Consider the following 23,936-nt stretch of genomic DNA (forward strand, 5'->3'; position numbering starts at 1 on the left):
GGCAGTGCCGCCTGACGGGGCCGGGGGCAGCTCCGGGGGCCGCGGGGAGAGCCCCCGCCGCGGGCCCCCCCTCCCCGGCCTCGGCTGGCGGGGGGAGGCCGCCCGGAGAGCCCGGCCCCGGGGCGGCAGCGGCTGGGCGGGTCCCCGCCTCGCGGCGGGCGCTCACCTCTAAGCCCTCCCCTCCCGCTCCCGCTGCCGTACTTTTCCTTTTTAATAACTGGTGAATCCGGGGCTTTCTGCTCCCGGTGGCACGGCTCCCGCTCAGCCTGGCTGTTTCAGTGGGGGTACCGGCCAAGCGGCCGTGCTGGAACGGTGGGGCGTGCGAGGCTCAGAGCGCTAAAATAAGTTGAAGCCGGGGCAGCAGGTTCCGTATAGCCCCGCTGCTTCCACAAGTGCCGGCTTCTGCCTTCCCAAACCCACCAGCCTTTTCTCAGCAGTGAGACACCGCTGCACACCAGGCTCTGCCCGTGCCGTGCCGTTTGCGGGGCTGTGACACAAAAACAAGAAATCGAGGAGCCACGTTGGCACCAAATGGCTCCGTTTGTCTCCGTGCACGGGGGGAACAGCTGGGCACCGTGACAGCACTGCTCCCAGGCCTCAGAGAGGGGCCGTGGGCACACTGTGCTGGGCTTTCTGGTAACGCTGCACCACGGGGAGGAATCAGGTAAAATCCCTGCAGCACAGCTGGACGGAGCCTGGGCCCTGCCTGAGGCAGCATGACTGGGCCACAGTTTCCTTCCCAGGAGGTTGGTGTGAGGAGTAGAGAGTAAGGATGCAGCCGTGGATGGATTCTGCAGTGTATTTTAACTACGTGGCAGCGGGCAATGCCAACCTCCTTGTAGGGCATGAGCAGGCAGCAAGAGAGACCCAGACAGTGTTTATGGAGTTGTTTTGCTCTTTTTGGCATCGCATAGCACTTGGTTGTATCCAAAGTTCCAGCTTTGACCCTGAAGATGGTCTTATAAAATTAAAAAATCAAACAAAAATGGAGAAGGAATGGCAGCTACTCCCTGTCCAGCATTGCTGCTTGAAAGGGCCTGGGCTCTGCTCAGAAACCTGGAGTAGGGATCTGCAGGTTGGCCAACATACTTGGTACCTCCATTTTGCAAGATGCACATGCAAAAATAATTTATAAAAAAGGTTATGCAGAATGCTTCTTCTTGACACTCATGTGCCAGGCACAAAAGCAAAGTTCCCTGGCTGCTTTCATGGGTTGCCGCCATGCTTTAAGTTCAGGCAGTGCTTTTTGTACAGTCCCTCCATTGCAACCTTCCATAACTCACTGGGAACAAAAGTACCAAATATCTTCTGAACATTTCCATTTTAAATATGACTGGTGTTGGAAAGATGCGTGTGTGCTGCCTGCAAACTAGAAGTCAGTGATAAAACAAATGTAATAGCATGGAACCAGTGTGCTTACAGTCTTACTGTTTTCCTCTCCCCAGAAGCGATGTGGCCCCCCGGACGAGGAAGATGCGATACAGCTAGCTGAAGCCCACCAGGTTCCCAGAGAACAACAACCCTAGGGGAAACTCATGTATAATTTCTCAATGACAAGCACTAAAGCCACACTGCTCAGTTCTTACTGGGGGTACACAGCCTGCAACTGAGACAACATTACAGAGATAAGAAAGGATGCAGAGAAAAACATGAGAAATTATGAGAAATAAAACTGGCACGGAATGTAAGTATATGTAAAGGGGATCTTTGTTTACAGGTGGAAGACAAGTTTGCATAAAACCTAGAGGAGAGACTGTATGGCTCAATTTTAGATCTGTGGCTATAACCAGTAAACTTGTGGCTGGTCTTCCCTGGTTACCAGAGACTGAAGCACTCTAAAGATCTTCTTAAGCTGCCAGCTGAGCTCTGCCGCCCAAAAGCAGCAGCAGGTTTCCTGTTTTTGGTAAAGAACACCTCAGGTAGGTGCTACCACCCCCCTCCAAGAAAAATAGATTTTCCTGTCCCAGTGCTCCCAACTTCATGTTCCCATCAAAAAATCACAGGCTCTCCAAGCAGCTGCTTTGTCTTCCTGAGCCTCTGAATGGAAAGAAATGGCTCTGCAGAGAAGAATGGCAGGAATGCACAGACTGGATCAGCTGCAGGAGAACGGGGTGAGGCTGCATGCAGTTTGTTAAGGGAGTAGTCATCATCCTAACGTGTATTTCTACCCGGCTGTTGCAATGCTGTGCCTTGCCTTGCCCAAGAAGAAAAAAAAATAGAGCATTTGCAATCTACCTGTCCCAAAACACTACGGCATGGCTCGCTGATTGGAATCACAGGCAGCCCCACGAAGCACAGCCGCGCCATTCCTGCCTCTCCCCAGAATGGCTTTGATGTGCTCACAGTAACTCCCTTCTGCACAACTCCTGAGTTTTAATAGCTTTCACTTTCAAGGATCATCTGCCATCAAATGTACCCACTCAGCTGCCATTTTCCAAGCAAAAAAGCTCCCCACTCTGCAAGCACCTCCCAGGCTCACTATGACAGGCTCAAGTAGCATACAGGATGGCTAGCAGGCAAACGCCACCTTGCTACTGTGGCCAGGGCAGTGCATAAGAAGAAGCTAATGATGCACTGCTGAGCACATACATAAACCTCTTTCTCCTCATAGAAGATTATTTGTCTTTTTTCTACAAGCCATTCCTTTCTCCCTTTCATAAGGATCCAAGGGAGCAGCTCAGCCTGCAGAAGAGAGTGGAACTACTTGGGTTTTATGATGTTGGCCAGGACTTTGGGCAAGGTGCGAGACCCATGGGAAAGAGGTAAATGCATTCCCAGGGGGTAACACCTTTCTGATGTGAAGAAGCAAAAATACAAGACCACCTAGAAGAGAGCAGCACATATATGCAAAACACATGCATAAAACTCATCTATTGGTCAGCCAAGGTTATATAATCTCCCTTACATTTAGCATAGAGTGAGGAGGGGGATGGTGTTCAACAGCAATGGGTACAGCTCCATCTGTGAACAAGCTCCTCCTTTTTACCTTCCCACGTTACCAGGACAGTTGACCATTCTTTTCACTTTCTGCTCCAAACAAGTTGCCTCCAGCACCTCCTTCTGGTCCTGCAGATTTGAAGGGGAGGGCTGGGAAATAGTTCAGCTCTGAAGGATGATGATGAAATTGGACCTACTGCATCAAAGCAGCCTTGCTAAGACTATGGAGCAGGAGCTGGTAATATTTGGAAAGTACTTCAGCCCCACTTCTCTCTGAAAATAAGCCCCGCTTTCTCCTGGCATTGGACATTCCTCATTTCTGGAGCCTTTGAAAGTGAGACCTGGACCCGCTTGTCCCTCCCCACCACAAGGATGGAGAGACCCAGGGCTGGGAATTCTTCCAGCCAGTGCTCTCTCTTAAACCCCATTGAGTCCTAAAGGCTGGAAGTAACACATCAAATGGATTATCTCAAGGTTGTTGGTTTTTTTTTCTTTAGTATGTAGATTTTTTCCATTATCAGTAAGAAGCACTAAGAAGAAGCTCTTGTAAGGAGAGTACAACTGCTCCAGACTGCCATAGGAAATCTTCCCAGTATAAGGATCATTTGGAGCAAATAAAGTGCATGAGAAAAATACCCCAAGGTTTAATAATGGTAACAAAAAAAGGCATGCTGCAAAGACAAGAAGGAATAATAATGTGCTGTATGGTAATTGGTAAAACATTTAGCTTTTTATATCACATTAGGGGCATACTTAATAATGCAGAAATGAATGCTGGTGTCATGCAAAGCAAATTGATGGTCCCTGATAAGTGTAAAACCACACAGAATTACCCATGCAATACAATAGGGCAGTTTCAGCCCTCCCTCCCTTTTCACACACACACGTGGGTGCCACAATCAGACCTAAAATTCAAGTCTCCTGTTCTTCATGGGCAAAGGATGTACTGGAAAGATAGGGCATAATTCTTCGATCCTTGTTTTTCAGTGTCACAGCCAGGTGGGTTGTAGAGCCGAAACAATAGAGCACCATTTATAGGAGGAACACCAGCTTTATGCCTATGTGACAAAATCAATTATTCCCAATTATTCAACACAATACAAAGCCTCTTCCATTGGAACAACAAGTTCCTCTGGCTTCCTTCTCTCAGCTATGTTCCCTGCTCACACCTTCCCAGCCTATGTGTCTCCAGAAACCACAGACTCAGCATCTGGCATGCTTTGGCTGAAAAGTGTCTCTGTAACACACGATGGCAAAGAAGGCTGGATTTTCAACAGCTTGCCCCATCAGATGCCTGTGGTGGTGGGTCTCCCTCCCCTTCCTTCAGTGCCACTCACAGGTCCCTGTGAGGTAGGAGAGGATACCAGGTAGCACCTCCTTAGATGAAGCCTTTGGAAGTGAGCTTTCTCCAGGAGAAAGCAAACACATTTTCACACACACTTGAGACTATAGACAGCAAGTGAGGACCTCTGTCTCTCCACTCCCTGAACAGCTCCAGCAGGTTTTTCCCCACCTGCCAAGGCCAGACCTAGGCATATTTCACTACAGGCTGGGTTAAGCTTCAAAATGATTCAGCTTCCTTAAGAAATCTTGTGTTAAGCTCATGTTAAATAGCAACTTGTTCTGAAAACCACCAAAATAAATACTTGGTGGTGCTTTGCAGTCGTTACAATTAAACGCTGTCTATGCCTCTGCTTTTCTCAGCAGACCCAGTGTACTTACTATGTAGAGCAAAAGCAGCATTTAGGCAAGGAGAGCCCTGGCAATGTTGTTTTCTTGCTTTCAGTCTTAAGCTACCAGCAAATGATCCAAGGGACCAATTAAACAAAGTGCAGGGAAAAAGATCTTGGATCTTGGATCAGGTCTTGGAGCCCTGATATCCAGGATATCAAGGAGGAGAAGTTCATAGAAAACACTGACAGTTGGCAAAGCAGATTCACTCTGATCCTTATACCTCACATCTGTGAGCCAGAGAAAGCTGCAGCCTTTGCAGGGAGGTAGAAACCGAGCATCGGAGCTGCTGCTGCTTTGAAATGGCCCGTGACCATTCAATCATTGCTATTCCCTAGCCAGAAACCCTCCAGCTGCCCAACGTATGCCCTATGACACCTTTGCATTACACTGCTCTGGAAAGGCACGTATACAGAATGTGGGTCTGACCGTGCTGTTCTGTGTGATCCCAGCAATCAGGTGCTCAGCGGGGCATCTGGGGTCAGACCCCATCCTTCTGAATTCACACCCCTGCTCTGCTAACTTTTCAGTGTGGGATCATACCTTCCTCTCTGTGCACACGCTGCACAGCGCTCTGACTAGCAGTAACAGCATCTCCTGGTATGTTTAGGAGCAGTGATTTTTGCATTGGTATTCAGCAGCATGCTGGTAAAAACTAGGGTTGATCAAAAGCAACGTTTGCCTTTTAGTCATCCTGAGATGTTTGGTATACTTATAAAACGCCACAAAAACTCAGCTAGAGTCACCAGCTTTTAGCATCCTTCCACATCCTCCACCGCTTCATCCCTCCATCATCTTTTTGCTGATTTTTTTCATCACAAGTCAAAATCAAAGCACTCAGAAAGGCATAAGCAGTGACAGACTTGCTTGCCCCCCCTCCCCGGCTATTATTATTTTAGTCCATAGTGGCTCATCCTACCGTACGATTTTGAGGCTGCCTGATGCTGTTTCTTAGCTCCCAGCTGTAACAGTGGCAAAGCCCTGGCAGCCCTGGGCACTGCCTCTCCTCACCCTTCCCAACCCAGCAGCGTTTCTTATCTCCTGTAGCCAGTATTGTGCCAGTCACCTGCCATAATTGCCTTGGCGCATTGTGCTGATCTATCCAGCCTTCAAAACAATTCATTTATATTCAAAACTGGGTTAGAAATAAACATGGATTGCACTGTGACCAGTATGAAAATAGCCAGTGCGTTATCACTATTTTATGACGGATGCATTGTGAACAACTGCATTGTCTCTTTTTGGAATCAAATTAATTCTTCTGCTTATTATAAAATGTCATTTGAATGTTTCAGGTATTTATAACAATAAGCACACACACAAAAAAAAAAAACAAACACATTTTAAACCTGTATTTTATGTAACTGGACAGATTGCTGTTCCTTATAGATAAATTAAGTTGCACTTAAAGTTGTCTGCCTTTCTAGAAGTGGATTCATCCCAGAATTTATTTTCGAGTCTTTCTCTGACACCAACACATCCTGAGCAGTGAGGCATATTTTACCAAAATACCAGACTGTTATTCACGTCTCTGAAACTGTTTATGTCCACAACTCTCAGCAGTGCTAAACCCTCTCTTGCAGAATACATTTCCAAAAAAGCTTTGTGCTCCAAGTCGATGCTCGTGGCCATTTACGGCTCCAAATAAATGGCAGTATCCCACAGAGGACCCAGCTCATTAGGATACCAAGGAAATGTCTGTGAATCATTCAGGCAGATGTGAGCAGGGGCTCACATTGGGTTTCACAAAGGTTTTTCAGCGCTTCATTGACTTCTACACCTATTTCTTATTCATGCTTGGGAAAACTTCATCAGGTTAGGCTCTCTAACTGTGTAAAAAAATGTTTTGCTCACAGCATCCTCTCTGTCAGTTTGCTCAAACTGATTGCTCTACTCATCAGAGCATTAGAGGCCACCAACGCTTGATTTCCTACACATTGCCAACATCTTTTGATGACTGTCTTGCTGCGTTGGGTACATCAGGGGATGGGCAGAACTTTTCTCTAGAGTGCAAGTCCTGTTCCAAATCAGATCAACCCCATGACCACTTCTGTGCATACGATGGGCAAACGAGCTAGGAAAGCCCAGGGACTCCCAGCCCTCTTCTCACTCCATCTCCTTGTTCTGCTTGGTCCTTACCTGCTATCTTGTGCAGAACTAAAACCTGTGTTGAAATATGCTGGGAAGCTTCACCTTTGCAACTCCTCTCCACCATGAAACACACTGGGAAGCTTCACTACTGGAACTCTTCTCAACTACCTCCTAATTTTTGATCCAGGTGGAGAACAGCAATGTTGTTGACTCACAGCAATGTTGTTTGATCCTTCAAATCTGGCAGTAAAAATCTTTTGTAAGCAGTGAGGCTGCAAAGGCAACATGCATTTGGAGGCTACTTCTCTGTGCCCTAAAAAGCAATTCTAACTTCGGTCACAATCTCTTACAGCCTCCTGTTAAAAGGAATTTCTGCTGAATTTTGTTCACCCATTCTTTTACTTGCATGGCTTAATCCAAATAACCTTAATATATGCAATCTGTCTGTGCAAAGCTCAGTCTACAAACCGTCTGACATGCTGTGAGCATTTCTCATGCTGTTAGAATAGAAGGGGTCAATACTGGAACGCAGCATAAAAACTCGCGGTGTGGCACAGAAAACATATTCCGCATCTGCTCTGCTACAAAAATGAAAACTCGCAACCAGTTTCAAAAATCTCCTTTGCAGACAAACAAATGTCTTTTCTGTAAAACCTGCTCTTTCTCTTTTTATTTCTTTTGGCGTAAAAGCCATGGCTATCAGTACAACAACAGCCTTCAGCCCATGACTTGGGCATGACGTAGCACCGCATGCCCTCACCCCACTCGGTGGGTACTGGCCCTGCTCTGTTCCCTTACATGGCCTGCAGCTCTGGCAGGCGCAGCATTCTCCACATTCTTCTCTTTTTCCCTTGCTTTTTAATTCTGATTTCTTCTCAGAGCGTAGCACAGGAGGAGTAATGCCGCCCTCTGCTGCCTTGCATGCTCACTTCAAATCATGCTGGCATCACCAACAAAAAGTCAGCCAAAAGGCAATGCAGAAACAAAAACATGTATGTATTAAAAAATTAAACAAAAAGGGCAGAGGGGGAGGAGCATTGATCACACTCAACTTTCAGTTCCCACTGATATGTTGCTTTCTCAGCAAGAGAGCGTGGTTAATACTGGAAGTTTTTAATGAGTTCGCTGCTGTAACTCTGAAGAAGTGAATGCACGGCATTTTGCGGGGCCTATTTCTACAGAAGAGGCCATCCATGTAGACCACAGTGCAGCCCCTCCCTACATTCCTTGCAATAATCAAACTCACAGCCTTCTCTCCTCATTATTCACTTTAGCTGATGGGCAGAGCCTTAATAATTCCCGAGGTACAGTAACTCTATACCCAGCAGCTCCACAGCTCAGACCTCCCATTTTAGATGGGTTAGATTTACCCACATATGCATTCCCCTTGAAGAGATACATAAGGTGGATTTGTTGAACATTTGAATCGATGATTTGATTTACTAATAGGCCTGATACATGAGCCTTTAGGAGCTCATCGATTCACACTGATTCTGGCTCTCAACTCAAAACCCGATACATGCTCTGATAACGTGTGACGATGCTGGGCACACACATTTACTCAGAATGCATAAACCTAAGCATCTCTCTCTTAGGATGAGCAGAATAATTTAATTGCTAAACATGACTGATCTGAAAAAGGATATATTTTTTTTCAATACATATCATAGTTTAGATCTAGCCTCATTTCTTTAGATATTTAAATTATTCTCAGAACACTAAATCTTTTCATTTTTTGCTTGTATTTCCTACAAAACATTCAGAAAACTCAGCTGAACTCCAACAACTCCTGTTAATACCACTACACACATACAGCTACCTCTGAGATTGCTAGTGATCCATCACCTCAAAGAAACCTCCCAGACTCCAAACTTTAACTTCCTCTGTACACCTGAGCAGGGAAACTCTTATTTAAATTTAATGTAATTTCCAGACAGAATTGGTATTGACGGGATGGCAGAACAGCAAATGCCAAGACAGAAGACTAAATTATAGGGAAAGAATCGATATGGGAGCCCAACTAGAACAATAGATTTAAGTAGCTGCATTTTCCCTTCAAGCTTTTATGTATTTTGCAGGGGACTCTTAGGAGACACAGTAGGTAATGTTTTTACCAGGGAAATCAAACCCAAACAGATTAAGCGGTTCACAGTAATACATTTACCCTCAGGTCAGAACAGCGCAGAACCGAATTCTTTGGTTGGCCAAGTAAGGGCAGCCTAGATTATGGTCAAAAGTCATAGTATGTCCCAGTGAACGTTGGAGGCAAAGGTAATCCATTTACTAGCCCAACTCATGACACTGGAAGGGAGATCCTGAGGTTAAGCCACTAAACAGCTCTGCAATACCTTCATGAAGTAAGCCACAAAGTTCCTATTGTGAGATGAAGCTGGAGATGTACACCCTGTTTGACGTGCAGCCTACAACCGAGCACAATTCTGCAACCTGTGCTCTTTCAGAGAAATAAGCAACTGGCTCACCACAAACATTTCTTGCTCTTCTTCCTACATTTTGAGCGGGAATATCACTGCAGCATCTCCATGGACTTTGCAGATGTATTGGGAACAGGAACTGTACCAGTCATGTCTCTGCAACCCAAGTTCTTCTCCAATAATGTTCTTATAAACATTATAAGAGAGTAAGAGAGAAGAGTCCATTGATGCATCCTACTAGAAAATTGCACCAAAGGCTGTAGTTCTAAAGCAGGTTTTAAAATTTTTGGAGGAGAATCCCTTCGTCCCTCCTCTCTGATGAAAGGAAAAGCCCAGAGAAAAGTACCAAACCTTTGCACTTCATCTTGGGGAACAGAAAAATGTTTCTGGTTTCTCTCTCATTGGCTCACTTTAGCAGCATTCTTCCAGTCCCACAGCAAAGAGCATCCATCTAAATTCAACACTCACTAAGAATGACCCTCGTAGAGAAAAGCAGTGCTTCTTAACAAAGCAGGAGCAAGACAAAACTGGAGTCCTCAGGGAACCTCATTTAGATCCAAACAGGCTTTCATGGAAAGGAGTCAGGGTGGCAGGTGCCTCCTCATTTAAATCAGAAGCAACAGATGCATTTTTCAGCACGATGCCTTTAGGGAAAATGCAGTCCACACAAAAACAGGACCAAATCTGTACATATTCATTTGTACGCCTGAGAAGTCAGAGTGCATGCTTCCATCTGAAGGTAAAAATCAGTTACCTGTCTAGAACACAGCTTTTTCAAATCTTCTGGGGAAAAAAATCTGCTTTCTGCAGGCTGAGCACTGTTCATTCACTGGAGAGAGTACTGCAGACAGAGCTGAACATTTGGATAATGACTGATTCTAGCTCTAAAATCTCAGTTAACACCAATTTGTTGAACTCAAAGCCTTGAATTAGTGCTGTACTTTTCTTTTTAACTACTAAGTGATGCTTTATTTTTACTGGAAAAGCATTTCACTGTATATTTGTGTTTTGCTACCCACTGAGTGGCGTGATGCTACTTACATATATTTGCAAAACTAGAGCTTCAATTTGCACATTGTTATTAGCACTTCTTCCATGATGCTAATGGATCTTAAAAAAATACTTTAATTGATTTTTGCCTCTATTCATCTTCCTACTCAGTGGCACATAGGAAAGAAATAGCATAAGCAAGCAGAAGTGGAACATCGAAGGAACAACTTCTCGCACTGCACTACTAATATTTGGAAATGGCTTTGAGTTCTTGCAGAGAGCAGTACTGAAAGCTTTAAAAACTAAACATACCTGCTTTCACCCCCAAAGGAGAGAGGGCCAGCCTGCCAGCTGAGCACAAAGCTGATGAAAGGCAAGTGCTCTTTGCCTGTACATCATTCAAACTGTATCATTTAACTCATAACTGTAACTGCAGTTCATACCAACGTGCCTTATTTCTCTTCCTCAAAACATAAGGCAGCCTAAAATGTGAACTAACTGCAGCTCCTACTAGCTGCATGCTTTATGGGTTAATTAACATAATTACTCATTCTTATCCTGGTCAGCTTGCTAGATTCATGTACTGTATTTCCAGCTTGAATAATTTAGTGGGAATTAATTATTTATACCTCGATGCCTTTCAGCTGAGCTGCTGGAGTCCACGCCAGCCATCAGCTCAGCCAGCCCCACCTTAGCTGGGATCACAGCCGGGAAGCAGGAGGCTGCACTTAGCCACCAAAAGGATCATGCATTAAATCCCCCCACATCCAGCACTTATTTATAGGTGATACAGTTTAAAGGAATCTGAAAAATTGCAACTCTCCATCAAGCACCTTTCTTTGTTGCTTTTTTAATTATTTATATATTTATTTTGCTTTGTCGATACAATGCACTTTGAGGGACAAGACTGTTGACTGTTGACTGCAAACCAGAATGTTGCACTCAAAGCACTGGTTTCTCCCTAGGGAAGAGCCACGCAGCTATGGCACAATCTTCAGAACACCCAGAAAGGAGAAGGAGGTTGGTATCACCCACCCTTTTTCTACATTGATCTTGCTCTAAAACCTCCACTGTGTCCTGGCAGGACTGGGAGTACATCGCAGCCACCCAAAGCCTCCTCCATTAGCAGCAACACTGCCCCCAACACCGCCGAGGAAAATATTCCGTGCGGTCATTTGGGAGCTTGGCAGCTCCAACCCAGGGGTTTGGCAGATATAAATACCTGTGTGTGAACAGTGCAGCCCTTCAGCCCTGCCGGTCCCTCTGGCTGCATCCTCCAGCTCCCCGGGGAGGAGTGGTTACCCTCAGCACTGGGAGCACTGCCCACTGTGTACTTTACCTTATGCAAACCAGCTGCTAAAGGCCGCTGCTCTATGAGTCCTTTTACAACAGCAGAGGGTGGGGACACAGGGATGAAAGCATCTCTTATTCTGGAAGGCCTGGGGTCCCTGCAGCCCTCTAGTTTCTCCCTCCCTCCGCCAGCAGCAGGCAGCTGAAACACTATATTTTAGGTTGTTTTCAACCACTTCCACCACGTCATGCACATGCACACACTGCTGTATCCCACGCACTCACCCCCACTGTTCTCCACCAAACCTTCTGGGAAAGTATTTAGGTTTTCAGAGCTCATAATTCTTTCTACGTGTTCCAGATGCCCCAGGAGGAATGACCACGGGCACTTTCTTTCTCCTGTCTTGCTGGAAGCTGTCTGTTTGTCTGCTGGCACCAACCTGCAGCTCACCCACCCAAGAGATCCTACACTGGGGCCCAGTGCAGCATGGAGACACAAGCTCCTGCTGAGCCACTGTTTTCAGTTCAGATGCAGCGTTTTTAGAACTAGAGATACACTTCTGTAGTTCTTAAAACCCTGAACACCATCCTTTTACCGCTTAATGTTTTTGGTCACATGTTTGGATTTGGTTTTTGCTCCAGTTGTTGTCCCACTGCTTGAGGAAAGCTTCACCTGATGTTGGAGCTTCCTGCTGTGTGAGTCCCACACTGCCTGCATCGCGTCTTGCTACAAGCCTGCTTGCTGTTCGTGCAATGATCTCATATGAGAAGTATATTAGAAAAGGAATATATGTGTTTAACCCCCATGTTGGTTAAAGATCAGTAACCTACCACTTACTTTTGTGTGACAGGACCTACTTTATCACACTGATAAACACAACAATTACTTTATGCTGAATAAATATCATACACCTCTAAGTATATACAAGTGAAAGCTTTGTTGTAAAGGCAAACATGGGAAACTACCTGAAGGTTTTAAAGAGCAGCAGGCAATAGGATGACATTTCCTTTGCTTGGGAACAACCTGTTTGTAGTGAAAGCAGTGTCTAAGCACATGAAATTGGCTCACAATCATCCCATTATCATGGTGTGGGACTGAAGGCTAGATCAAGCTAATGCCAGGAAAATGTTTCCTACTCCTTAGGAAATCGTTACCTCAATAGTTTCATTAGCAGAACATCGGGACCACCTCTGCTTACAGCACCAGGCATCAGATAGAGGAGAAAGAGGTTAGCATAAAATGAGAGAAGTGAGAGCTTTTACAGTGCAAATCAAAGCACCAGCATGGCTTTGCCAAGACATCAGAGGGCAGATAGAATTGTTGCCTGCCCACCTAAGCACAGCCTGGTTATAAACACTGGAATTGCACAAGCTGCACTTCACAGAACCATAGAATGGCTTGGGTTGGAAGGGACCTTGAGGATCATCAAGCTCCAATCTCCCCACCGCAGGCAGGGCCACCAGTTTAATTTACAACAACTAAACTCATCAGTCAAATCTTCCTTAGGATGGCAAAATCAACAGAAAATCCTTAGAAAACATAGTGACTCTATGGGTCAGTGTCTTAACAGATAAAACATAGAGCAAGACTTGGTCTACGGACAGACAAAATCAGATTCCTAGAATCATAGAAATATTTCGTTGGAAGGGACCTTTTTAAAGACCATCTGGTCCAACTCCCCCGCAATGAATAGGGTCATCTACAGCTAGATCAGGTTGCTCAGAGCCTAGAAGCTGGAATAAGGTCTCTCTGGAGCCTTCTCTTCTCTAGAATGAACAACCCCAAATCTCTCCATCTGTCTCCATAGAAGAGAATGGAATAGAACCACAGAATCACAGAATTGCAGGGGTTGGGAGGAACTTCAAGAGATCACTGACTCCAATCCCCCTGCTAAAGCAGGTACCCTATAACAGGTCACGCAGGTAGGAGTCCAGATGGGTCTTGAATATTTCCATGACAGGAGACTCCAGCACCTCTCTGGGCAGCCTGTTCCAGTGCTCCACCACCATTACCACAAAGAAGTTCTTCCGCATGTTAGCACGAACTTCCTATGTTCAAGTTTTAGGCCATTACTCCTAGTCCTATCACTACACATCACCAAGAAGAGCCTGGCCTCATCCGTTTGCCTCCCACTTCCATTTAGATATTTATAAATATTTATCAGATCCCCTCTCAGTCTTCTTTTTCCCAGACTAAAATGACCCAGGTTATCCAGCCTTTCCTCAAAGGGGAAATGCTCCAGGTTCTTTATCAATTCTTAATACACCGAGATTTCAGATTTGGGAAAGAAGGGTGGACCAAGGAACCATGAAGTTTTCTCTGATGATGATCTTCAGCAAGTTTTCAAATACCAAAAAACACTTAGGATGGTCAGAGTAAAGCAAGTGTTCCACAAACACTTTTAGAATGTCAAAGGGATTGTACAGGTGTTGGCTTGATGTTGATCCTGGACAGCATCTGGGATATGCAATTCTCAATTCTCAAAATTCTCAAAAACTGCTGAAGTAACAAAGGCAATATAACAAATGCCAATCTATATGACATTGTGGAAATAGATGTTATGAATCCAACTTAGCAGCTTTTGTTAAATCACTTGCAAATTTGGTTGAAAAAGCATCTGCAGTGATGTAGTGCAGTAACAGCTGTACACTGACCTATAAACAAGAGCTTGGTGAGCACGTTTTTCTCCCAGTGCTTCTCATCCTGGCAGAATTGTGGTTAAAGTAATGAGAGTGAGCAGCTCACCCCACAAGCAACAGCAGCAGGGGTCAGCAGCGCTGTCAAGCCAGATGAACCAAGGCTTGAAACACAAAACAAATGTTTAAGGCACAGCTATTAGGGCAATCCATCTTCTCAAGGGATCATGGTGTTCTCTTAGTCCCTAGCAAATATGCTTTTTATTACTATTATTATTTTTAAGGCAGAAATACACTAGAGAGAACAAAACTTCCAAAAGGGCTAATGGCCCATCTCTTGCAAGTCAGGCTAGATGATTGCAGCTGGACTTGCCGGCCTTATAACAGAAACACTTGTGAAAAATGAACGCATTTTCATTCATTCTCTGGCTACTCAATATCTTTCAGGCACGGTAAAAAGGCTCAAAAGTGAATACAAATGCAATTGTAAAGCCTTTTTCTGTAAATCACAGTTACGCGCCGAATTTACTAATGCTGTCAGTCCAACATCCTACAGACTTCTTGGCCCGGAAGCCCAGACAGAATGCAGATGTACAGACTTTATCAGCTCCATATTATGCCTCACAATGTGAAAATGATTGCACGATGAGTAAATTCAACACCCACGCAAATAACTGCCGCTTCCAGTTCCTAATGAGTCACAGGCCCAGGATGGGGTCAGAGGAACATTCGTGGTGGGAAAGAAGTAGCTCAAACGGACTGTTTCACATGCTGCCTGGGCAAAATGATTGCAGAAACATGACTCAGGGAGATTAATGACATAATTCAAGCAGACAACTAACCACTAAATTTATGTGATTTTCCTGTCCCTATTTTTTGTGTTTTATTTAGATTTTGTTTAAAAACTCTTAAATTAAAAGACTTGATTTTTGTCAGCTTTATATTTAGCAACAGAATGAGAAAACTGTTTCCCCCAACAGACTCCCATGCTAGCTGGTCAACCAACCTAATGCTCAAGGTGGAAACTGGCTTTACCTTGGCCTTCAGATCGGAGCAGCGATAGCACAGATGGGTCACCCCAGTAGAAAAGGTGCAAGAGCTTATAAAGAGATGAGCAAGGGAAATCACAACTGGTTCGGAGTCTGAATGCACAAAGTCCCACAAGGAGCTGGTTATTTTTACCAGGATACAGTTTACCACAGAGACACTGATTAATCAGGCACCAAAACTTCTGTAAAAATGTCCTCCAGTTAACCCCAACACCATTCCCACTTCCCTTTCCCATGCATATTTCCCCTTCTGCCCCAAGCACATACATTAATGAAGTAAGAAACTACTACAGCACATCTCCTCATTTCATATCCAGAACACCCAAGGCAACCTGAGCCATCTTTTCCAGGTGCTCTTCCCAGAGGAGCACACTTCTGGCTGAAGCAATCCCCCTCCAGAAGTCAGAATGTCGACTTTCACATAGAAATTTAAATAATTATTTTAATGCTGTGGAAGGGAAGGACAAATTGCCATTTTGGTTCAGCCCTCTCTGCTCTGCAACGGCTGAGTTGTGCAGAAAAGTGAGCCCAGCAGAGGATGAAAAGATCAGGGTGTCTGCAAGGAAGATGAGTTACCATGGTCTGTGTTTGCAGAAGAAAGCCTGATCATTCCCAGAATTGGACATCGATAATAAAAACTGCAGATCAAAGTAAGGCAGGGAGAGCCTGACTGCCAACACACCACTCTAATGCCCCAGCCATGCATTATGCAATGAAAGGGAATGGACAGATTTCTCCCTTTACCTTGAGACAGATTTCTTAATGGAGCACAAAAAAAAAAGAAAATCAATGAGTGAGAGGAAAAAAATAAGAACCGTTAATGCTGCTTTTATATTAATTTTTTACATATTCAATAGTGCTTTTCCGAGCTACAGAGAGAGCTGAAGTCAGACAGAAATGCGAAGGTTACCACTCTATACAATGTCACCAGCAGAAGCTGGCAAAGGAAATGCATAAAACAAGCAAAACATTGCAAGTATAGCTTGCACAGCCCTGGAGAATGCTTCTCTTTGAGCAATGTCCACAAAATTGCAGGGCACAAGGCTCCTATCCCGACCCTGCTACCAGCCAGCAAACTGACGACGAGAAGCTTATTCACATTCCCATCATCTGCAAAATGAGTGCAAAGGGACTCACTTCCAAAGGAAAATGCTTTCAAGTGTACAGATAAAAATATCTTCTAACACCTGTGGTGTTTTTCTATAGAGAACTATGAAAATGTTCCCTATAAAGCTGATTACTCCTGCTGCTTTCCATTTGCATGAGCTTTATGGCTCCATCCTCACCCCCACCATCCTGGTGGCTCCTTTTGATGGAGCTGGAGCCCCACCGTGACCTGGAACAAGTATGATCCCAAGGAGAACCTCCTCACTCAGAGCTGATTCTGAGCTCAATCTTTTTCAACCCCTAGTTGCCAAGGAAATGAGTAGCATATGTATTTGGGAGTAACTGCACAACAACAACTGACATAGGGCAGTTTTGCTGTCCGGTCTGTTGTGCAATAAAAACAACTGTTCTCAATGCATTCATTCTTTTTTCCTTTTGCACAACCCATGTGTGGCAGTGCTCTATCTGCCAATACCAGCTAAACATTTCTCAGCATTCAGAATAACAGATGTATGCATTTAAATAGTGGGATCTCACATAAAAACTATCATCTTAAATTCAAAATAGATTGAAGGTTTTTGTGGTTGTTTTTTTTTGTTTGTTTGTTTGTTTGTTTGTTTTAGTGGATTTTCTTCAAAACGTTATTGCATTCACCTGAGTCTTTGCTATTCACAAAGCTAACTCCAAGGGTCTAAAAGCAGATGCAGCAAAAGGAATGTGAAACTGTGGCTAGTTTTATGGGCAATTTCTCCAGGACTATAACATCCTCCTCCTCACTGCAGTGGAAACACTCATATAAATCATATCTGTCTAAGCAAACATAATGTACCTCAAAGTCATAAAGCCAGTTTTCTTCCCCACTTCCACTAAGCCCAATTAATCATCATTTCTTCTTTTCCACATTAAAACAAAGTCTGCTTCATCGCTGTCTGCCATGCTTAAACTTCACATTTCTTCCAGAGCTCCATGTTTGTCCCCTATCTTCAGTGCAACAAAATTGCCACCACGATTCTCATGTTCCAGACCAAAATATTAAAACTGTTACAGAACGTTCAAAAAAAAAAAAAAAAAAAATCCACAGTTTGACACCTATTACTCAGTAAACACACAGCCGATGTGGATAAACTCCCTTGCTGGAAAACTGAATTTCAAAATGCAAGAGCCATATACGAAGGCCAACAGGTCAAGAAAGCAAGCAGGTTGAACTCAATAGAAAGCTGGTGGTTCCTGTGACCTGGGAATTGAGTTCTTTAATTGCACGTTATGGTAGCTGAACAAAGCATCATCCTGCGCGGAAAGGCTCTCCTACTGCAAGCATAGCTAAGGCTTCTTGCTGCTTGGTGAATGCCATGTGTGCATCTCTACTAGAAAAGTACAAAGATCCAAGTGATACACTTAGGAGACAGTTATCTTGAGGAGATCAATATCCCACTATCTTCTTGTAAACAACTTTATTTCCATTCTACCAGTGATCACATCATAAAAGAAACCAAAACATGTTAGCAATGTAAAGTTCTCGTGACATTTGCTGACCTCCACATTGTAGCCATGAAAGGAACCTAAACTGAGATACATGCTTGTCGCTGCTAGATGTGATTCTGCAGTTAAACCTTGCCCTGTATTATCCTTGCAGGAAAATAAAAGTAAAAGTCAACTGTTTATTTGTTTGTTTGTTGTTTAAAGTTCAAGAATTTTTTCTAGTCCTTTCAAAGTAATCTGCTGTTTGAGGAACTGGAAAAACTAAAATATCCCTTGAATAATTATAGGATGACTGTTGCTTTCTAAACAGAAGACAACAGGAAAAGAACAGAAAAAAGAAAAACAAATACACTGTCATTTCATTGTTTTCCAAATCCCCATGGATTTCACTAGAGCAAGGCTTTCAAGTCTTGTTTGTAGCCCAACACATGACTGAAAAAAAAAAACAGTCCTTAATGCCTGTGGTGCTCATGTGAAAATGTGCAGGGTGTTTGCTGCAAGGGAATGTAAATGGACCCACCTTCCTGGTCTTTCACTATGGCACTGCTGGAGCTGCCCTGCATTTAGAGACTCCGTAACCCTGTAACTTTTATGGGAGCATCCCTGTGTGAGCAGAACAAAAAGGAATCTGCATAAAGAAAGGGCAAATCACACAGGGAGGAGCAGAAAGCAGGGCTGTGCAGCAAGGCATTTCTGTGCTGCATTTCCTTCTGCCACCACGGAAGTCTCACAAATGGGAAGAAGGCACTCTGGCCTTGGTTTCTGGGCTAATCTCATAGAATCCTAAAATCACAGAAAGACAGGATATCCCAAATTGGAAGGGGCACTAATGAGTCCAACTGTGGGCTCCGTGCAGCACCATGCAAACCCTACTTCTAAGAGTGATGCCCAACACTCCTTGAGTTCCAGCAGCCCTGGGCCCACCAGGGCCCTGCAACCCAAACCAGCACCTTCCCCTCTGCTGTGGAGAACAAGCCCAGGTTTTTCATGCAGAGGCTAAATTGCGCAGAAGGTATTTCCGTGTCAGTAAATTTTGAAATCCTCACTCTAATCCTCGAGCACATGTTGTATTTGTCTTCCAGGAGCTGTGCCACGTTATTTATCTGCAGTTTTCTTCCTCCAGTCATCTTCTCAGACACCACTGCCCTCCAGTGATAAGTGCCAGGAGATGAAAAGCAGGAATGCCTCCCTTGGAGATGCTGCCTTCTTACTACCATCGCAGGCAGAAGAAAGCAGCTTTCCAACTATTTTACCTCTCGCTGCCATGCTGCAGCCTGTTATCTCCCCCAACCCAGCTGGGAGCTGCTCCCTGCTGAAACAAAAGCTTTTCTAACTATCAGCCATGCATGCAAACTTCAGCGTGCACATGAAGTTGTTCAGAGGATTTGGCTGCATTTCTTTGGCATCTCACCACATTACCTGAAGAAATTATCTCCAGTTATCATTCCCAATTTCATGTACTGCAGGGTATATAACAGAGCGTAAGCAAGCAAACGCTCTTCTGGGGCCAATCTCCTGCATGTGAAATGTTAAGGACTTCAAAGAAATTAGTGACAACATCACAGGCATAAATATCACCTAATGGGAAGTAGAATTACAAGATTCTGAGCCAGATTCCTTATTGCAAACAGATTTATTTTTTTTTTAATAGGAATTATACACGCATTGGCCACTTAAAATATTTAAAATATTGATGTGGTTTTACGTTGCGGGATTTTAGAGGAATTTCCAACGGAGAGCAAAACACAAAGCAATATCACTCCAAATCACCATACTGTTGCACTAGAATCAGTCACAGCCTTGTACTCTGTCACTGCAAACCAAGTGTAAAAAATATATGATAAAGCTTAGCTACATCTTCAGCTCATACTTTGCTACCATATTTAACTCAAATTACACATCACTGTGCATCGGGAATGCTTGGATGTCAAATTCACCTGCTGCTACCCATAACATACCTCTCTTAAAAGTTCTTTATGCACTGCCCTGTAAATTGTGTAAAGGTTTCCAAGCGGTGAAGAGAACAGAGAGCTATGCTTCAGTATATGTAGCACACTCTTCACATTTTACCAGACAGCTGTAGTGACCGTTTCAGAGATACAGCAGCATCACTTGGGAGGGGAAATGCAACAGACTTGTTTCAATACGACCTTCAAAGCTCACTGTCTGAGGGGAAGCTGTATTCTAGGATGAGATGCTCTGTCCAATGTTTAAACCAACCGAAGGATGATGTGGGTTGGAGGGGTCCTTTCTTGCCCTATATGCAGCAGCCACCCACTCTTCCCACCTCTCGGTGTCCAAAGCTTCCCTGGAGGCCGCACTGAAGGAGGGGCTGCCCCCCAGCCACCAGCACAGAGTTTTGCACAACACCTGGGTTTTGTCTCAAATGTGGGTTTGAGCCAGAAGTTAAGCATCATTATTTGTGATGGCAAATGCTGGTGGACAGGCTTGGAGAATCCAAGCTGCTACACCAACGTGTGATCCTGAGCATAGCCTCCCTCTCTCCAGCTATTTCAGCATCTCCATTGTGCCTCCTTTGTGACTGCAGGGTTGCAAGACTCATGGAACAACCACAAGCAAAAAATAAAACAACAACAACAAACTGGAAAAAAAACAAAGGGAAAAAAAATCAGAAGGCTGCAGCAGTCCATTTCCAGCTGGGAGGTCGTGGCACTGGGTAGACTCCTGGAGGAGCCCATGCCAACCCTGCTCCATGTTTTTCCAGGACCTCCATCGGCCCCGCAGGCAGCTGAGCACGTACCTCAGGAAGGCTTTTTCCCAAGTTTCTCATTAGAAAAGCTGCAAAGAAGGACTTGCAGGGTTATTTCAGTCCTTCTTCTCATTTCATTTTGATGCACTTTGTCACCCTTGAGATTTCTGCTGGAGAATTACCTTTTCCACAATGTGGCCTGAAGTTCTGAGAAAAAGTGACATTGCTGTGAGCAAAGAAAAGCCAAACAAAGAACTCCTGTGGCCAAGAAGTCTGCAATACTGAAATGAGACCCAGATTCTTTTCTCCTCCATACCCAGAGTGACCTCCAGCGATAGCCATGAGACACGAGAAGAATGACATGGCCCTTTTAAATCTTCTAAATGAGCTCACATCAGCAATCATCTCAGCCGCAAGAGTGGCTCTGGTTTCACAGTTCATACGCATTCCCATTCTGGGGATTTGTGACCAAAACAGGAAAATCCTGCTGTAAGGTGTGCTGTAGGATTGTCACCCATTGGCATGGCTTCATTAAGAAATACCAAACAATTGAAACACAGGGTTCCGTGATTTTCGATTTGGCCACTCTGCCCTACCCCTCCCTTCACTGACGGGAAGCAGTAGCTCGAAGCCCATTAAAAATTAAACGACAGGAAATAGTTTCTATCGATTAGCTGTGAACACTTGCTTCTTGTTCTCCCTCTCAAACTCTTCTGCCTCTCTCTGTGACTCCACGTATCCCTGAGGACCTGATGCCTCGTGCCACTGAACCCCCCGGATGGATGAGCCACCAAACCCCCCCAGATGGATGTGCCACCCCAACACTTGGCACGTCAGTCCAAGGGAAGGCTGCCCAAAGCCCGGCTACAGCCCCTGCTGCTCTTTTGCAATGCTATCTGGTTGTCTGCAGGTTAGACAATGCTTGGTCAAACTTTCCCCCTTTGGATTTTCCTCTCTTTGGGACAGTGATAAGATAAGGATACAAAAAGCAACAGGAGTGCCTGGAGCATTAGCTCTCGCTGGATGTGTGCTGATATCATTGAATCCAATACAATTCCTTCAGATTAATCAAATAAAATCCTTTCCTGCCAATCAACCGGTGGTGAAATATCCCAGGAATGTGCTGCCACAGCACTCTGAATGGAAGCAGATTGGCAATGGACAAATGAAGGAAAAAGAGGCATTTTTGGGATGGTTTAGATTAAACACGTACTGTAGTTCCTCATCTCTGCTGCACAGTAATGGGAGGATACTCCAGTTACAGGAGCAGCCTCAGCTGCTGTGCAGGACAGCCCTAGTGCTGCTGGTTCTGAGCTGTCCAACTCTTCCCTGCCATGTGGTCGCTCCCTGCTGACCTTAACACTACCATCCACGTAATGAGCTCATCGTGCCACAGCCACCACAAGCTCCTGCTCACTGCATGCTGCTGCCAAAAGGACCCACTCGACCTTCCTGCACAGTGGGCGATGTGCTCTGCAGCAGCGTGCTGTCCTATACCTGCAGGAAAGGAGAAAGGGGCAGAAGCGAGAGATTCCTACTAAGATAGCACCAAGCACAGACCCAGCACGAGAGCTGTGTGATGGCTGTTGGGCTGGGAGCTTGCCAAGTCCCAGCTTCTCACACAAAACCTTGGTCCCCACTGCCATCTTGTGGCAAACGCATCCTGAAATGAAGATAATTTCCAAAATGAGAGGGAAAAAGTGCAAAGTTTGCCAGCCCAGCAAGTGTGAGCGGAAGAGTCACTGGGAGCAGGCTGGGATCTGCTCCCCTCAGAGATGCCCTGGCATGAACTGACACGGAAGGACAGACAGACAGCACCGTTCAACCCAAGGATGCGGCCGCACACCTGGAGCACAGCCACATGCACAGCAGTGCCGCAGCCCTGGCACACATCTACCTGTGTGCAGGGGTTTATTGCCTGCTTCCAAATATGTAGCAGCTCCCAAAGCAGCGCAGCACTGGTTCAGATAGGGCTAATCATCTGCAACAAGCAGCAGTAAGCTGGAATTAAGTATTGCGTCTCTGAATTAGAGAGTACATTTTGAGGCATTTACCCAGGGTTCAGGGCTCACACCCATCTTTCATGCAGCACGAAGCATCTCCAGGTGCTGAGCACACAGAGGCGCAGCCCTGGGTTCCCAGGAGTGCCTCACTGCCAGGAGCAGGCAGCTCCCCCACTGCTCCCAGCACACCTGCAGCTGCATCCAGCAATCGTGCCCAGGGCATTGCTGCTAAGGTTCCCTCCTTGCCCCTAGTACCTGCCAGCAGCTGGCTTGGTGTGATGCATGCATTCAGCACACTCACACACAGAATCATTCACAGGGGTCTCCTCTCTCTACACACATCTCTCTGAGCAACAACGCAGCAAGAAAACAACAGAAAAGGGCTGCATTCTGAAAAACAGGCACAGCTCTGATTGTTATCAGAACTGTGCTGTACTCATGGTCATAGAAACGCTCTCCCTTCTTCCATTAAAGCCCAGGCAAATAAGTGCTTGGGCAGAATAACAGCATGAGAGCACCCAGACAAAAGACAGCACCTCTTTCAGCACCTTCTGTTCTCATTGCCCCCCTTCAGCCCACGTATGTACCACATTAAAGGGACAGGCTGCAGGGCACACTGCCGTGGCCACACAGACACAGACCCAGCTTCCTGCTTCCAGCTGGGATTTACCCACTTTTTGGAGTTTCTGTGTCCCATTTACCAGTTCCAACTTCTTGGGAGTTTCAAACACCGGTATGCGCCGCAGACCATCTTGCCATAAATAGAATTTATCACACTGCAGATCAATCTGTGTTTATCTTCAGACATTACAAAGCATTTGGAGGCCGATGCCAGGCCGGGGTGAGAAGGTCTCTGCTGGCACTGCAGTCAGTGCCCAAAGGGAGGAGGTGGCTCCAGACACCGTGTTGGGGTGGGGACATGAGAGCACTGCTGGGCTTCAGCAGCACATTGTGTGCTTCTCAAAGCTCCTGCAGATCTGAGCCAGGCAGGAGGCATGGGAGATGAGGGCAGGTTGGGGCATACGCAACATCACACCGTGGTAATGAGTTGGGAGAGGAATGAAGCAGACCTTCCTTTTCACTAATTTCACTTTGAACTTTTAATCCAAATGCCATCCTATGGTGGTGGGGTTGGTTCTGTGGGCACGGGTGCCCAGTGCGGTGCTGGAGGTGCTGGGGATGGGGGTTCCAACCCAGGGGCACCGCAAGGGAAATGTTTTGAGCAGGGCAGGGACTGTGGGTGCTGCATGGCCCGATGCAGGGGTTTGGTCTGGGGAGAGTGAAGGGAAGGGGAAAGGGAATCCCTGCCTGCTGCGGGGCAGGGTCTGTGCCTCGGGCATAGGGTGAGAAGGGATGCGCTTAGCTGGGGCGGAGGTGAACAGAGTGCTTTGCTCAGTTTTATTCAGTCTTCTCACACAGCTAAGAAAGGAAGGAAGAGAGAAAGAGAGAAAGAGAGAAAGAGAGAAAGAGAGAAAGAGAG

The 23,936-nt window shown here is 45.4% G+C and overlaps 1 protein-coding gene and 1 long non-coding RNA gene across 2 annotated transcripts in view; one reads left to right on the plus strand and one right to left on the minus strand.

The window, feature by feature from the left end:
- Window positions 1-23,936, minus strand: part of PRKG1 (protein kinase cGMP-dependent 1) — a 393,753-nt gene that overhangs the window by 369,007 nt on the left and 810 nt on the right. The gene's annotated exons all lie outside the window — the stretch shown is intronic.
- LOC122160251 lies at window positions 1,852-2,757 on the plus strand. The gene is made up of 3 exons (XR_006168764.1): window positions 1,852-1,919; window positions 2,004-2,111; window positions 2,662-2,757. It is a non-coding gene; the product is annotated as an uncharacterized LOC122160251 (long non-coding RNA).

The sequence above is a fragment of the Centrocercus urophasianus genome, unplaced genomic scaffold (assembly GCF_019232065.1).
Source record: "Centrocercus urophasianus isolate 14NV4802_14NV808 unplaced genomic scaffold, USGS_Curo_1.0 seq_17, whole genome shotgun sequence".
Classification (NCBI taxonomy): domain Eukaryota; kingdom Metazoa; phylum Chordata; class Aves; order Galliformes; family Phasianidae; genus Centrocercus; species Centrocercus urophasianus.